This window comes from Schistocerca serialis, chromosome 9 (genome assembly GCF_023864345.2).
Source record: "Schistocerca serialis cubense isolate TAMUIC-IGC-003099 chromosome 9, iqSchSeri2.2, whole genome shotgun sequence".
Classification (NCBI taxonomy): domain Eukaryota; kingdom Metazoa; phylum Arthropoda; class Insecta; order Orthoptera; family Acrididae; genus Schistocerca; species Schistocerca serialis.
The window spans coordinates 449,931,118-449,948,665 of NC_064646.1; positions in this window are offsets into that span (position 1 = coordinate 449,931,118).

Consider the following 17,548-nt stretch of genomic DNA (forward strand, 5'->3'; position numbering starts at 1 on the left):
ACCGACCCCTGCGGTACCGCTGCACGAATCGGCCGGTCGGTGGAGGTGACGCCGGCGGCCTGGACGTGGAAGGTGCGGCCCTCGAGGTAGGACCGCAGTAGAAGGGCGTGGGACGTCGGGACCCCATGTACAAGGAGCTTGTACACGAGGCCCTCGTGCCACACGCAGTCGAACGCCTTGGAGACGTCGAGGAGCACCGCCTCAAGGTACTCCCGCGACTCCAGCGCCCGCATCGCCTGTTCCACCAGGCGTAGGAGCTGTTGCGTGGTCGAGTGGCCCCACCAGAATCCGAACTGCTCCGCTGGAAGGAGCCCTTCAGCAGTGACGTGGCGCCACAGCCGCTCCACGTACAGTCTCTCAAAGATCTTGGAGAGAGACGGGAGCAGGCTGATCGGCCGGTAGTGCGCCACCTGACGCGGATCCTTGCCGGCCTTCTGGATAGCCACCACTTCCGCGTGTTTCCACGCGGAAGGGAAGATCCCGGAGCGGAGTACACAGTCGAAAGTGTCCGCCAGTGATTGATGGAGTGCTGGCGGCAGTAACCGCAGGAGGTGGTTTGTGACACCATCGGAGCCACCCGCCTTCCTGGGGTTGAGGCGGCGGAGCTGGAGTCCAACTTCATCAGCTGTGATGGGTGTGATCACATCGTCAGCGGCCCTGGCGGCGAGGAAAACTGGCAGGCGGTCTTCCACGAGATGGACGTGGTCGGCGTCGAAAACGTCCACGACCGGGCGGAAGTTGTCGGCGAACACGTCGGCGAGGGCGTTGGCCTTGGCGTCCGGGGCACAGACAACCTCGCCGCCGACGTGGAGCGGAGGAACAGGCTGATGGCGGCGGAGGAAGCGCTTGGCGGTCCGCCAGGCACTCCCATCAGTCGTGTTCAGGGTGGCCACAAGGCCAGCCCAGTCACGGTTTCGGTGTTGGTCGATAGCGGCCCGGATTTCGCGCCGTGCCCGATTGAGGCGACGCTTGGTCGCAGGCTGCCTAGTGAGCTGCCACTCACGGAAGAGACGGTTTTTGGCCGTTATAGCCCCCAAGATGTCCCGGCAGCTTCCTCCGCACATCTCGCGTTGCCGCCGCGGCTGTCGGGGAGACGCAGCGGCAGCAGCGCTGAGGGTGTGCCGCGTAAAGAAGGCCAGCGCAGCATCGGCCCCCTCCAGGGCAGGATCTGGAGCACCGTCGAAGCGACCGAGCAGTTCGGCCTGAAATCGGGCCTCGTCAATGCCGCGGAAGGTGCGGCGGTCAGGCGGCAGGGAGGCGCCGACGACGTCCATGTCGTAGACCACCGGAAGGTGGTCGGAGGACAGGGCGCAGCGGACAGTAGCCAACGTAAAGTGCCCGACGCCTTTCAGGACTGCGACGTCGAGCACGTCGGACTGTCCTCTGTTGGGGAAGAATGTGTGGTCAAATGGACCCAGGACGAGAGCGCCGTGACGTTGGGTGGTGCGGAGAAGGCGTCGCCCGCTGACGTTGGTGACTCGAGAGTTCCATTGCGGGCTCTTGGCGTTCAAGTCACCCGCAATGAACAGTTTCCCACGCAGCGTCAGCAGGGCATCAAGGTCGGCCTCCAGGAGGTGGCGCCTCGGTGGCCTGTAGACGGCGACGAAGGTAATGACACCAGCTGTGGTGGTGACAGCCACCCCAGTGGCCTCCACCGCAGCTAGAGGCGGCATCAGGACTGCATGGTGCTTCAGCGAATTCTTCACATATATGGCGATGCCTCCGCCATGGGTGGGCCGGTCGGTGCGGTAGCAGCGATAGTTCGCCACCCCGACGGCCACGCCAGGTTTCAGAAACGTCTCGCAAACGAGACAGATGTCTATCGGCTCATCCCGGAGGAATTGACGGAATTCCCCTTGTTGGGGAACCAAGCCGCAAGCGTTAAAGCTGCACACGGTGAGCCCATGGACGTGCTCATTCTCCATGGCGGTCAGCAGGAACAACGCCGGCCAGGAGGGCGGACGTGACGGCGGCGACGAGCACCGGCAGCTGCTCGAGCAGCTGGCTCAACGAACGCAGGAGCGTACGGAGCTCAGCCGCATCAGGAGCCGTGGGGGCCCCTGGGGCGGCCTCCAAGGCAGGAACAGCAAGTTGCGGTGGGACTGCAGAAGGCGGCGTTTGCGGGGGCACGGCCCGAGGGGCAGACCGCTGTCGCGTGGCGTCAGTGGCCGGACGTTCCGCCGCGGGGGCGGTACGCCGCGGTCGTCGGCGGCGCCGGCGGCAGGCCGCAGCTGGTGCGGGAGGCGTGGGTGCAGGGGCAGCAGCCACATCAGACGAGGCAGGCTGCTGCGGCGCAGCGCCATCGGAGGCAGCCGGCCGGGAGGGGGCGGCCCCCGCCCCCTTGGCGGCATCAGCGAAGCTGTTGCCTGGCTGTACCTTGCGGGAAGGGGCAGCCCGGCCACGGTGCTGATGTCGGCCACGCTGGAAGGCCGGACAGCCCCGGTAGCTCGCGACGTGCGCGCCACTGCAGTTGCAGCACGTCAGTTTATCTTCTCGTGGGAGCGTGCATTCCTTGCTCTGATGCTGAGCCCCACACTTGACACAGAGGGGCGGCATCGAACAGTAGCGAGACACATGGTCGAGCCGTTGGCAGGAGAAGCACGGCCCTCCTGCCTTTGGCCCGCAGTGGCTCCACTTCGATGTCGACCCGCCCAACCCGCCGCACCTGAAAGATCTTGCGATTTTCCAGGTTGTCGACAAGAACGACCAGGTATAGCGGCATGGGGCGGTGGGTGCGTGGGGAGTTCATGAGGCCCGTGTGGCGGATGCCGAAGCCCATGTCCTCCAGTTCTTCATGTAGGTAATCCGCCCCAAACTGGAGGGGGAGGCGGCGGAACACCACCTTCAACAGCTTGAGCCGTTCCGACGGGTGCGTGTAGCAATGGAGGCCATCTTTGCAGATGACCTCCATGACTGCACGGTAGTCCTCGGCAGATGTCGTGAAAAGCCGGTAAAGATCATTGCCAGCAGTCCTGATGCTGGCAGTGGGCGCCACCCGAATGATCTTCTGCTCGAACGGCTTATAAGGGCCGTCCCATTGGACCACAATCGGCGGGGGGCGTGGCGCAGCAGGCTGGGGCGGAACCCTGGCGTCGTCCGAGACATCATCAGACGCGTCCTGGAAGGCGTTGGCAGTCGGCAGCGCAGGCTGTAGGACAGCCGCCCTTGCCGTGTGCCGCCTGGCAGGGGTGACGAAACCGTCCTCATCAAGGTGGATGCAGCAGCAGGCCCTGTGGAGGACCGCTGCTCCCTCGCGCACACCGTCGTCGCGACCGTCTGGGCCGCAGTGGCAGCAGCGGCGCGGGAGGCCTTAAGGCCGGTTCCCACTAGAGCGCGGCAGCGCGTCGTGCGGCAACGGCAGCGGCAAGCGTTCTCCGCTTTGACGCGGAGGCTCGCGGAATTGGCGTTCCCATCTGGAAGCGGCAGACGCTAGCGGTAGCCAATGACGGACAGCCACTGAGGTACGGGGAGGGACCCACTGAAACGCCCGGTGCGTTTGATTAACTATATCTGACACCTACATGAAGGAAAGACGAAGTTCGGTGAAGACATACCAATTTTTCATTTTCTGTACAATCTACTCTTTCACATATTTCATTATTCATGTTTTGTCAGTTCAACATAAACAGATTTCATGACTACCGTTCATGATTGTTCACTATCTCCTAACACAATGAAACAATGTACGACAAAAGAGATTATTCAGATAGTTAAACGAGACAAAAATTTAAAATCTGATACGGTAGCAGGTACAGGAAAACACTAAGAACACAAAGGCTTGGGGGAAGGGATGAAAGTGGAAGCCACTGATAGATTTTCGCACAGAGCATAATGTAATCATCGCCAGCACCTTGCTTAAGAATCATGAAAGAATAATACATATTTGGAACAAAGTTTTCGAAACCAGATTTTAAATTATAAGACATTTCCCAGTGCAGGCGCAAACCTACAATACTTTATTGGTTACGAGCTGCAGTTTACAACTAAAGAGACAGTAAATGGTAACAAATTAAGGAAATGGAACTTGAATAAGTCAAGACCTACAGTTTTTCGATAATCTTAAAGTTACCATAATGCAACGACTGACTGAAACAGGGAAATGAATCCGCTAGAATACGAATGGATATCTTCGAGAGAAGAAGTTGTGTATACAGAAGAGTATGTGAACGAGAAGAAGATACAGTAGAAATCGTTAAATAAAACGTGATATATTAAATTTGACAAGAGGGAAAAATATAAAAATGCAGCAAATAAAGTAGGCCATGGGAAATGTCTAAACATGAAGTTGACAGAAAGTCCAAAATTGCAACGCGATTTTGCACTTGGAAAACATAGGGGAATGAAAATAAGAAAGAACAAAGAAAACTTTGCTCAAAGGAGAAGCAACTGTCAAGAACTCATTTGGCAAGCCAGAACTTAGCAAATAAGAGAAGGCTAGAAAGTGGAAGGAATCTGTAGAGAGGAGAGGGGGAGGGGTTGTACAAACTAACATAAGCACAATGTTAGATTCCTGTGAAATGTCTGAACACGCAAGGCAATACTGACGGGAGCAACTCAGTCGCCTGAGCTGACACCGCCGGACAGCGATCCGCCACACCCTTCGCTCGATCGTCAAACACGTCCTCTCGCCTCGACATCGCAGCTCCGAGTGCGTGCGTGCGTGTGTTGGAGTGTCCGTCGCCTGCCTGCCTGCTCTCCTTTTGTGACTTCCTCACTGTGAGGATGTTCTATCGGAAGTTTGTGGCCGTTTGGCCTTAACTCCCCTGGGAATCTTGTCGAATCTTCTTTCTTGACTGGTAGGTATTTCTGGACTGGCAAGGAGTGCCGATGACATATTTCCTGTACTTGTCGGTATGACGATTTTTCTTCTTCTTCTTGGCTGTTGCTGAGGGCTCTTCTTCGGTTGGGATACCGTGCATAAGGATTCCTGCTTTATCATATTCTCCGTTGACCAGAAAGATGATGATGCAGCGCATTTGCAACTGTGTAAAGATAGGGTAGGAATCAATTAGATTGAATTCCTCCCTAGAAAGACCAATAAGGCCTTCTGGATACCCATGTGGGTGATGAGGGAGTTGGGGTTTAGGATGGTTAGGTGGAACGAAGGGATAAGGGTTGTCGTGGTGGGGGAATGTACCATCGCGAAGCGAGCCAGCAATCTTCTTTGTTACAGCGCTTGCGCTGTACATGTCTGGGAGCGGGAGGAATGGGACTTCTTCCCACTCTTCTTCTTGCGCTGCTGCTTCGGTGTCCGTCTTGTGCTGTGTCGCCTCCCCTTCGGCAGGCTCGTCGGTCTGCGTGGCCACCGTCGCGAGCTCCTCACGAGGAGGAGTCGCCTGGGTGGCGGTGTCGACGGTTGTGGCGGAAGCTGCTTTGGCTGAGCGAAGCTCTTGCGTCAGCACAGCAATCTGACGCCGAGCCTCGCCCAGTTCCGCCAGCATGGCCGCCCTCTCTTCCGCCATAGCGGATTTGAAGGCGGACATGGCTTCTTGTACGGCTTCGTTAAGGCGCCTGGTGACGACGTCTTCTGTGCAAGTGACCACCTCTTCGTGTGTGGTGGTCACTTGCCTCTGCGTCTTCTTCTCCGGTCCGCGCCAGTTTCTTCTGTAGGCGCAGGAACGGGCGTTGGCCGCGTGTGCGCCGCCGCAGTTGGCGCAGGTACAGGGGGCGTCCTTCTGCTTCTTGCAGTCACGTGTGTCGGGTGCTTGCGCACACTTCAAGCACGCAACTGCTCCGCTGCAGTGCTTGGCGACGTGGCCAAGCTTTTGGCAGCGAAAGCATTGCGCTGTAGTCTTCTTCTTCTTCTTGCCGGATGTTCCTGCTAGCGTGAGCAGCAACTCCGCCAAGGCAGCAGCTTTGCGTCCCCTTCCGCGTCCCGACATCTCGAGTAGCAACAGCGACAATCAGCTTATGCGTAACTCTCCGCGGCGTGAGCGGGAATGTGGAGTGTCCGTCTCTCTCATCAGATGAAGGAGGAGTGTGTTGTCTAGGTGACATTTACTCCAAACTAACTAGGTGCATGCGTAACGGGATGTTTGATGGTCCTAACAGTATAGCAGGTGCTATATACACAGCTTGCTGGGCGTGCCAGCAGGGGAATGATGAAATGACTGATGGGATGAAGGGGAGTGTCCAGACGGGTGTGGGAGTCTACGACCTGGTGGCGCGTTACACGCCTGTGGACTCCTGTCTGCTGGTGTTGCTCTCCTCCAGTTGCGGGGAAGACCGTTGTTGGTCCCACCCCTCTCCTGGCGTATAAGTCCAGCGGGTGCTCGCGTCGAAGGCGGGCTGGCTGCGCGCCAGGAGAAGAATGACCTCCTCCATGGCGGTTATCCTCTTCAGAAGGATTCCTGCAAGCCCCTCTTCGGATGTTGGGTTGCAGGACTGCCTTTCTTCTGTGGTTGGCGGCGGCGTGTGCGCAGCAGGCGATGTGGCGGCGGGCGCCAGCGTGGCCGCGGTGTGCGACCTGCCGCGGCCGTCGCCAGCGGCCGACTGCTCTCGCTGCTGCGTGGGGCGCTGGGTGCAGCGGCGCGGCCCGCTACCCCCTCCACGGCCAGCGGCGGAGTGTAGGGGGGGCGGGGCAGCCGCCTGCGCTTCCACGCGGTCCGTTTCTTGGCTGACTGCCGGCTCTGTGCCGGCGATCGTCTTCTTCTTTCGGCGAGCCTTCCCACCTCGCCGAGATTTCCTCCTTCGTTGCTGTGGCGGCTTGTGCAGCTGCTCCTGGAGCCACTGTACAAAGACTTTGCAGCCCCTGAAGCTCGCTACGTGTTGGCCGCCACAGTTGCTGCATAGCGGCGGGCCGTCTTTGTCTCGCCGGCAATCGCGCGAATCGTGCACGCCTACGCACTTGACACACGCGGGGTCATTGCCACAGTGTTACGCGATGTGCCCGTATTGTTGGCACTGGAAACACTGCGGCCTTTGCTCCATATCTCGTTGTGTCGGCGCAATCGTCACCCCGAAGCTCAGGATTGTCTCCAGACTGAAGATCTCGCTGTTTCTTGAGTGCCATGCTGGTCCGACAAAGAGGAAGACCGGGGGCCTTCCTCAGTTTGAGCGCTGGCGGAGCTCGACAGCGCCCAGGAAGCCCAGCTGTTCGACTTCGTTGGCGACCTCGTGTGTGGAGACGATCCAAGGCAGGAGGAGTGTCCGTCTATCTCTCTCCTTGCATATATAATTTCTCACCTATGTGAGAATGTGTGAGGTGAACGGTATTGTCTGTTGACATTTCCTTCTATTTGAGTGTTCTATTTTTGTGGCATGTTGGTTATGCCCCTAACTTTTGGTTCTGGCCTAACTTTTTTATGCGTTGTTGTTTTTGATATAGTGTTTGGTTCAGTGCAGGATTGATTTTGGTCTCCTGAATTTTGTTGGGGTGTTGGGGTAATTCCCTAGTGTATTTATGAGTGGGTTTTCGGAGTTTCGCGCATTTTGATAAAACGCGGCCGCGAGTTCTCGAAATCTTTCAGTCAGCATTTTCATTCCCGCGGCTTCGTGTGTGTCTGCCGTGGGGAATTGAGAGGGGACGTGTAATGCCCGTCGCAGTGCCCTGTTTTGAGTTTTCTGCAGCCTCGCTATGTGCGATTTGGCTGCATATCCCCACACCGGACAGGCATACTCGAATATTGGTCTCACTAAACTGCAGTAGAGCCTGACTCCAGTTGTTGCTGCGAGGCTGCTACTGCAGTTTAGCAGTGGGTATAAGTCATTCAGCCTGGCGCTTGTCTTATTTCTGAGGTCGTTAATATGTGTACTCCAGGTAAGGAGCTGGTCTAAAGTGACCCCCAGGTACTTTGCAGTTTTTTTTCCACGGGATTTCACGCCTTTGGAGCCTAAGTGTTATGTTTTGTCTTTGGCGGTGTGCAATGGGTCGTTTGCCTTTTCGTTGTGTGAACATGATTGCTTGTGTTTTGTCACTGTTTAATGTTATCCTCCATTTCTTGGCCCATGTGTCGGTGTTGTTGAGGAGGTTTTGTATTCTTCGTGTGACAAGTGTTCTGTTGGTGCTGGTGGCAAAAAAGGCCGTGTCATCAGCATACTGGGCTGTGTGGGTCTGTGGGGTAGTCGGTGTATCGGCTGTGTACAAGTTGTACAACACTGGGCCTAACACCGAGCCCTGTGGGACTCCAGCCCGTATGCCTCGTGTACTCGATTTGGCAGTGTCTACTTTGACACAGAATTTTCGATTTGCTAGGTAGCTGCGCAGTAGCTTAACGACTTGGCCGGGGAACCCTAACGTGTAAAGTTTGTAGAGTAGTCCAGTGTGCCACACACTGTCGAATGCCTTGGCTACATCGAGTAGCACTAGGCCACTGTAACCTTTCCGGTTGAAGGCGTCTGTGGCGGCTTCGACTACTCTCATAAGTTGTTGGGGTGCTGAGTGTTTATTGCGAAATCCGAATTGGAATTGGGGGAGCATTTCTTCTCTACGTATGTGTCGTTCTATGTGAACCAGTAGGAGGCGCTCGTAAAGTTTGCTGAGAGTGGGGAGTAAACTTATGGGACGGTGGTGCTGGGGAAAGAGTGGGTCTTTTCCAGGCTTAGCGATCGCGACCACTTCCGCGTGTTTCCACTGTTTCGGGAATTTTTGTGTTCGCGTGATCTCATTGAATATTTCAGTCAGTTTTTCTATCGCTAGCTGGGGCAGGTGTTTTAGCAGTTCATTGGTGAGGAGGTCATGACCAGAGGCTTTCTTTGTGGGTAGGGATCTGATGACTTTTACTACCTCCTCGGTTGAGAAGGCAGGTATATCGTCAGCGACGTCATCTTCTGCTGCGAGAAATGCAGTTAGCTGTTCTCTGACTGTTCTCTCATGTTCTTGGTCTTGCGCCTCTGCTGGGGTGAATTGTTTTTCGAAGACGTCGGCGAGTGCGTTGGCTTTATCGTGGGCGCTGAACACTAGTCCTCTCTCGCCGTGCAGAGGCGGCATCCTAGCGCGTCTTTTAGTGAACTGCTTGGTGGCTTGCCAGAGGCTGTTGTCCTGCACTTTGAGAGCCGTGAGGCGGTTCGACCATTGCTGGTTTCTGTGCTCAGTGAGCGACGCCTTAAGCTCTCTTTGTAGGCGGTTGAGCAGCCTCCTGGTTATCGGATTTCGCGTCAGTTTCCATTCCGTCGCGGTCCTGTTCTTGTGTCTTATTTGGGCAAGCAGCTGGGGTGGCAATCGCTGGGTAGGGGGTGGACTGAGAGGGGGGTTGGGTGTAGCGCCCTTTGCTGCTTGCAGGATCGCGTCAGTGAAATTACTCAGCGTTTGTTCGATGTTGTCTAATGGGAGCGGGGTGTTTGCGAAGTCTGCTGTTACTCTTTCTTTGAATTGTTCCCAATTGGTACTTTTGTGTGTGAGTAATCGCTGGGTGGGCGGAAGCCACCCGCCCACGTCGATTTCAAAGATTACAGGATTGTGGTCGGATGACATTTTGTTCAGTGAATTCGCGGCCACAAAGCCTGCGAGACCTTTCGTAACAGCTATGTCGAGGACGTCCGCCCTGTTACCGTTCAGGGGGAAATGTGTGGGTTCCTCAGGGCCCCACACATGAAGCTGGTGGGTGCGCGCGATGCTTTTCAGTTGTCTGCCCGCTCTGTTTGCACACCTGGAATGCCAGTCTGTGTGTTTTGCGTTGAGGTCTCCCCCAACTATGAACTTGCCCCTGATTTGCCCTAGTTTTACGATGTCGTCTTCTTCTAAGGTGCGGGTGGGGGGTCGGTATGCCGCAACCTCAGTTACCGGACCTGTGGTTGTCGCTACCTCGATTGCTACTGTTTCCAACTGCTTCATGTCTGGTGGGTATACTTGGTGGTGCGGAATCCCCCTTTTAATGTAGATTGCTACCCCGCCCCCTGCAGTTGGTCGGTCTCTTCTGTAGCTGAGGTGTTGCTTGAGATGAGTTTCAGACACCATGCATACGTCGATGTTTTCGTCCGTCAGGAACTACTTGAATTCCAGTGCCTGTTGGACGAGGCCGTTGGCGTTAAACGTACAAAATTTGAGTCCCTGCACAGCTGGCCTAGCCATCGTGGGGTTTCGTGTTTCCTGACTTCGCAGCTTGCTGCGATGGCCTAACTGCCGAGCTGATTTCGGCGGACAGTTTTTCAAAGTTTTGTGTCATTGTTTGCATTAACCTGTCTATCAATTTGATGACTTCTGTGAGGGCTGTGGTAAAGTGTGTCATGGGTGAGTTTCCGTCTGTGTTGGTGTGTGTTATGGGAGCGTGTTGTTTTGGTTCTGCTGTTGTTTTTGTGGGGCTGGGTTCTGGTGTTGCTGCTTTCGCGTATGTCTTGTGCCTGACTGTGTGTGCCGTGTTTGCGGGTGTTTGTGTTTTGGCGCATGGTCTGGTGTCTGGAATGTTTTGTTTTTCAAGTGTTTGTTCGGTGTTGGGGTGTCTGGGGTCGGTTGTTTTTGTTGTGTTGCGTGTTTTTGTCTTGTTTTGGTTTCCTGTGGAGTCGTTCGTGATTTTGCCTTGTCTTCTGTCCCATGCCCTTTTCTGGACGGGGCAGCCGTGGTAGCTGGCTGTGTGGCCTCCTCCACAGTTCGCACACATCAGGGGGTCTGTTGGTTTCCTGTTACAGTCCCTGGATGCGTGGTCCCCCGCACAGCGGACGCATTTCGGCGGCATTTCACAGTCAGCGTTAACGTGCCCTATGACCTGGCAGTTAAAGCACTGCACTGCCCTTGCTTTTTGTTTCAAGGTTTCGGGCGTGACTGTGAGGGACATCAGGCGTGTTTCCTGGAATAGTTTCCGGTGTTGGGGCGTGTCTATGAGTGTTGCGAGGTACAACGGTTTACGGACGTTTGACCCATGCTTCCGCACTGACCGCACGTCGTAGCCTTTTGTTGCTATAGCCTCCTTGATATCGGCTGGGTCCGTGCGGGCGGGAAAGCCTCTGAACACAACTTTTAGGGTTTTTATTGCTCCTATTGGGAATGTGTAGTGAGGTGTCTTGTTACTTTTGAGTGTCTCTTTGATCTTGGTGTAGTGTTCCAGTGTTTTTGTGGTGATTTTAATTTTGTCACCTCCCGCTGATTTTGCTTCGAAATGGTTTGCTCCCACAGCGGTTGTGATGAGGTCATATAGTTGTTTGTAAGTTTCTGTGAAGGTCGCTACTATGGGCGGTAGTCTCACGTGTTTTGGTTGTTGTTTGTGTGTGTTTTGAGGTTGGGCGTGATCTGGCGTTTCTTCTCCGTCTCCCAGTGGGGAGAATCTGTTGTCTGTGGCGCTTAGATCGACCGGGGTCGGGGCCGCCGTGACGCGCGCGGTTTTCCGCGCGAGCTGGAATTCCCCGCCCTCGGTCAGCGCTTCTGTGTCTTGTGTGGTGTGTTCGCGCTCAGTTTCATGGTCTGTCTCGTCTTGTGTTTTGGGATCGTTGGGCGTATCTGCGTGTCCTGTAGATGTGTGTGTATGTGGTTCATGTGGGTGTCTGTATTTGCAGTGAGGCTGCTTGGGCCTGGGTTTGGCTTCGCAGTTTCTTCACTGCGGTCTGCCTCATTGCTGGGGCCTGCTACTGAGTGCTCTGTGGGACTCATCGGCGCGTCTTGTGGCGTGAACAGAGGGAATAGGGGGGGCATTTCGGCCCCCTTGCTGCCCCTGCTCGCGCGTTTTGGTGACTTTGCGCGCCGTTTCGTTTTCGTGTTTTTGTCGGTGGTTGGTTTCGGGAGGATTTTGCGTTCTCCCTTTCTTTTGGTCGTCTGTTCTTGTCTGGCCCTTTCCCTGCGTTTTTCTGTCCGTATTACCCTAGCCATAATCTTCCTCTCCTCTGAGGGAGCTAAGTAAGGGAGAACGTTATGGATCAGAGGGTTGCTCAGAATCGAGCCAAGCCCTTGCATGTCCGTACGTTTGATGGTGAAGCCAGTCCCTTCCGTTCTGTTCACCTCTAGCCTGACACTGTCTTCCATGCCTGAATTGGGAAAAGGATGCAAAGTCAAGAGCTGCCAGAGAATGTCGGTCGTCACCTTCGTTGGCACCGTTATACGTATCCGGTGCCGAACCGACCCTAACGCCTACCACGCGCGGGTATCTGGCCAGTGACCAGGCCCTGGCGTGTAAATGCCCTACACCTCGGGGGAGCAGGTGTAACACCTGCGGCAGCGATGAAGTACTCGAGCAGCCGCAAAAACGGCCCGCGACAACGGGGAAACGCGCGCCAAAACGCGCCAACCCACAGCTCGTAAAACACAACGACAATTTTGCACACAGATCGCTGATAGATCAGCCACCTGTCCTGCTGCAGTCTTCTTGTATCTCCGCTCCTGATTTAATAAAATCGGGAGCTCGGAAACCTCAGTACGAGTAAATGTCCGGCAGGTCTGCGCGGACAAACAAGCGACTGTTCCCGCAAGCGGGTTCCTGTGGCTTGGTGCAGTACCGTATGCGCTCCTGCAGCCCGGCACGCGATCACTGCACAGTACGGCTGTCACCAAGTCTCTCTGCTCTCTTTTTAGTCCTCTACCGTTAGAGGGGGAGTTGGTGGAGGTTGTTGTCGCCTTTGGACATATCCTCCTCTTTTCTGTGCGTTGTTTTTGTTACTGTGCTGTTGTAAGTTGCTGTTTGTTGAGAGTTCTTGGGTGTTCTGTTTGTGTTACTGCTGGAGTAGCGACTTGGGTCTTGCATATCTGCCCCTATGGTGTTCGTATTGCCCAAGGGTGTTTATTAAGTCATTTTCTGAATTCCGCGCCTTGGCATAGAACGCTTCTGCCAGGGCACGGAATCTTGTTGTGAGTGGCTCTATATCTGCGGCTTCATGCAGGTCTGCCGTGGGGAAGCGCGTGGGGACGTGTAAGGCCCGTCGTAGCGCTCTGTTTTGGACCTTCTGTAAGCGATCTATCGTCGATCTGGCTGCGTAGCCCCATACAGGGCACGCATATTCCAGTATCGGTCGAATTAGACTTCGATAGATCGCTACTCCTGTTGCGGGGTCGAGGGAACTGGTGCTGTTCAAGACAGGGTACAGAATCTGCATTCTGGCGTGAGCCTTTCTGCGAAGTTCCTCTATGTGACACTTCCATGTCAGGCGTCTGTCAAGTGTGACGCCGAGGTACTTCGCAGAATTTCTCCATGGCAAGTTCTGCCCCTGCAATCGCAGCAGTTGGTATGGTCTTCTTGGGGGACGGCGTTTCCCATGTCGTCTGGTGAGCAGCATGGCTTGTGTCTTCTCTGAATTTATTGAGATGCGCCACTGCTTGGCCCAGTTTTCCGTCCTGTTTAGGGCGGTTTGCAGACGCCTAGTAACCAGGTTCCTGTTTGTCGAGCAGGAGAAGAATGCAGTGTCGTCTGCGTATTGTGCATTGTGTACATGCTGAGTCGTAGGGATGTCAGCAGTGTAGACACTGTAGAGGACGGGTCCCAGGCCCGCATCTCGTGGTCGTGCGGTAGCGTTCTCGCTTCCCACGCCCGGGTTCCCGGGTTCGATTCCCGGCGGGGTCAGGGATTTTCTCTGCCTCGTGATGGCTGGGTGTTGTGTACTGTCCTTAGGTTAGTTAGGTTTAAGTAGTTCTAAGTTCTAGGGGACTGATGACCATAGATGTTAAGTCCCATAGTGCTCAGAGCCATTTGAACCATTTTTGAACGGGTCCCAGGACCGAGCCCTGGGGCACGCCTGCACTGATTCTTCTCCTGGTCGATAGGGATCCATCGATCTTGACTGAGAAAGTCCTACCGGAGTGATAGTTTTTAACGATTTTGACGATCTTTCCGGGGAAGCCTAGGGTATACATCTTGTGTAATATCCCGGTGTGCCAGACTGAGTCGAAGGCTTTTGCTACGTCTAACAAGACAAGCCCGCAGTAGCCCTTTCGGTTGAAGCTGTCTGTGGCTGCTTCAACCACCCTCATGATTTGCTGGGGGGCGGAGTGTCTTTGCCTAAATCCGAATTGGAATTTCGGCAGAATCTGCTCTCTTGTGATATAGTCCTGTATGGGGGTTAGTAGGAGGCGCTCGTAAAGTTTACTGAGGGTAGGCAGTAGACTAATTGGTCTATAGTGTTGCGGGAACACCGGGTCTTTTCCTGGTTTCGCGATCGCAATAACTTCTGCGTGCTTCCACTGCGCCGGGAATTTTTGTGATCGCGTCAGTTCATTAACTATATCGGTCAGGTGGGTGATTGCCAGAGGCGGGAGGAGTTTCAGCAATTCATTTGTGACCTGGTCGTGACCCGGGGTTTTCCTGGTGGGCAGGGACTTGATGCAGCGCGCCACATCTTCAGTATTGAAGAGTGGCGTGTAGTCATCTTCGTCGTCTGCTTCCAGGAACACGGCCAGTTCTCTGCGGACTGTTGCGACGTGTTCTCTGTCCTGTACTTCTGCTGGTCTGAACTGTTTTTCGAACACGTCGGCTAGTGCGTTAGCTTTGTCGATGGGGCTGAACTGCAGTCCGCGTTCGCCATGCAGTAGTGGCATTTTCGCGCGTCTTCTCGTGTACTGTTTGGTGGCTTGCCATAAACTATTGTCTTCTAGTTTGAGAGCTGAGAGCCTTGCCGACCATTGTTGGTTGCGGTACTCATTGAGATCTGCTTTCAGCTCTCTCTGTAGCCTATTGAGTAGCCTCCGTGTATTCTTATTTCTGGTGAGCTTCCACTCTTTGGCGATCCTGTTTTTGTGCCGTATTTGCGCAAGCAAGTGCGGGGGGAGTTGCCTGAAGCGGGGGGGCCCCGCAGGAGGCGGTGTGGCTCCCTCAGCAGCTTGTAGGATCGCTCTTGTGAGGTCGTCTAGTGCCTGTTCTGCTGTCTCTGCAGTTGGAGGCGGGGTCTGGGCAAGTTCAGCTGCTACTGCGTTGCTGAATTGCTCCTTATTGATGCGCTTGTATGTCGCATGCCGTTGTGGGATAGAGAGCCATTCTCCCATATCGACCTCAAAAATCACGGGATTGTGGTCCGACGACATTCTGTTTACCGATGTCGCGGATACAAAGCCCACCAGATTCTTTGTGATGGCTATGTCGAGGACGTCCGGTCTTCCTCCGTTCTTTGGGAAGTGTGTCGGTTCCTCTGGGCCCCATATTTGTAACTGGTGTGTGCGCGCAAGTCGTTGCAGTTGTTGACCAGCTTGATTTCGGTGTCTCGAGTTCCAGTCCGCGTGTTTGGCATTTAGGTCCCCTGCTATTAGTAGTTTGCCTCTAATACGGCTTAGTGCAGCTATGTCGTCCTCTTCTAGTCTTTGGGAAGGGGGGCGATACACTGCAACGACTGTTAGGGGGCCAGTTACTGTGGCCACTTCGATTGCCGCCGTTTCTATTTCGGCTGTATTGGGGGGGTATATTTGGTGGTGTCTGATTCCTTTTATGACATATACCGCGACCCCGCCTCCGTGAGTGGGTCGGTCGTTTCTGTAACAAATGTAGTTTGGTACAGAAACTCTTAGTCCTGGTTTGAGGAATGTTTCTCCCACTAGGCATATGTCAACGTTTTCTTCCTGTACGAATTCTCTAAACTCCATGGGTTGTCGAGTAAGGTTGTCTGCGTTAAACGCGCATATTTCGAGACCTTGTATATTAGGTCTCCTATCCATGGTGGGGGACAGTTTTTCCTGCGGTTGTCGCTGCTACAGGCGACTGCTGTGCTGCCGATCTGAGGTCGGCGGGGAGCTGCGTCAGTGTAGCCAGAATGCCTACTAGCTGAGTCATCTGTGCCTGTAGCAGTCGGATGGACGACGCGAGTTGTTGGATTGCAACAGACTCGACTGCTTCTCGCGGACTGGTTTGTGGTTGGCATGGGGGACAGACTTCCCTAGGACTTTCGTCAGCTTGAGAAACCTGTTTACTGCTGTGTTGTGGTGGTGGTCTGCTGCTGCTGCTGCTGCTCTCATCTGTTACTTTCCCCTCTTTGGGGAAGTGTGAGGGGGAGTCTGTAGCCTTTCGGCTTTTACTCCCCTGTGAACGTGTGTGTGTGATCTTTCTATAGTTTTTTGGTGTCTGTGCTTTGTGATGATTGTTGTGAGTGAGTCTGGTACTTGCCTGAGGTAGGCGAGAAGTTTGGTGTTATATGGGAAGGAACAGGATGATGGATTGGGTGTTGGGATTTTCTCTTCGACTTAGTCGTCGAAGATCGTCATAGGGCGCTTGTGCTTATCGCGGGACATGTCATACCGACCTAGGGAGTGGATGAGCGCGTTTCCGGATCTGGAAGAACCCTCATAGAAGGCTCTTGCCAGATCCTGGAAACGCTCTCTCAGGAGTGGGATTTCGGCTGCGGCGTGCAAGTCGTCTGTAGGGAATCCAAGAGGTAAGTGCAGTGCCCTTCTGAGGGCGCGGTTCTGCAGCCTCTGGAGTTTGTCCAGGTGCTGCTTTGCCGCGTATCCCCAGACAGGGCACGCATACTCCATTACTGGCCGGATCAGGGCCTGGTACACATTTACTGCTACTGGGCAGGGTAGGGAGCTGGTTGTGTTCAGGATGGGATATAGGATGGACATTCTGGTGCAGGCCTTCCTGTGTACCTCTTCTATGTGGGGTTTCCACGTCAGACGAGAGTCCAAGGTTACGCCAAGGTACTTGGCGGTTCTGCGCCAGGGGAGTTGGGTTCCCTTTAGGTGAAGGTGGAGGGGGGGACGTTGAGGAGGATCGCGCCTTCCGAGCCTGCGGGTAATCAGCATTGCCTGCGTCTTCTCAGAGTTGATGGTGACGCGCCAGCGACGGGCCCAAGTTTCTGTGTCATCTAAAACCTTTTGTAGCCTACGGATGACCAGGTCCTTGTTCGCGTTTCTCGTGTAGAAGGCTGTATCGTCAGCGTACTGTGCAGTGTGCACCAGGGGGGCCGTTGGAGTGTCCGCAGTGTACAAACTGTACAATACAGGCCCCAGGACCGATCCCTGTGGCACCCCAGCACGAATACACCTTCTGGTGGAGGTAGCAGTTTCTACTTTGACGGAGAAAGTCCTATTCGTGAGATAGCTCTTGATCAGCTGAACTATGCTCCCGGGAAACCCTTGTGTGAACAACTTGTAGAGTAGCCCTCTATGCCATACTGAATCAAAGGCTTTGGCTACGTCTAGTAGCACTATCCCGCAGTAGCCTCTGTGGTTGAAGCCCTCTGTGGCTGCTTCAACCATTCTCATGACCTGTTGTGGGGCAGAGTGGTTCTGTCGGAAGCCAAATTGTAAATCCGGCAGAATTTGCTCTCTGGTAATATGTTCTTGTATGGGTCTTAGCAGGAGGCGCTCATAGATCTTGCTGAGAGTTGGCAAGAGGCTAATCGGCCTGTAGTGCTGCGGGAATAGAGGGTCTTTCCCTGGTTTGTGTATCGCGACCACTTCCGCATGTTTCCAGCAAGCTGGGAAAACACGGGATCGAGTCATCTCGTTGAGGACGTTCGCGAGGTGTGTGATCGCTGTGGGTGGGAGTTTTTTTGACTAACTGGTTTGTGACACTGTCGTGCCCTGGCGCCTTTTTTGTAGGGAGGGACCTGATTACTCTTGCCACGTCCTCAGGGGCAAAAAGTATGGGTTCGTCCTCTGGGTCCTCCTCGGCGTTGAGGAAGACAGCCAGTTGACGTCTGACTACCTCTTCATGCTCTTCATCCTGGGGTTCTGCCGCTTGGAACTGCTTCTCGAAGGAGTCGGCGAGGG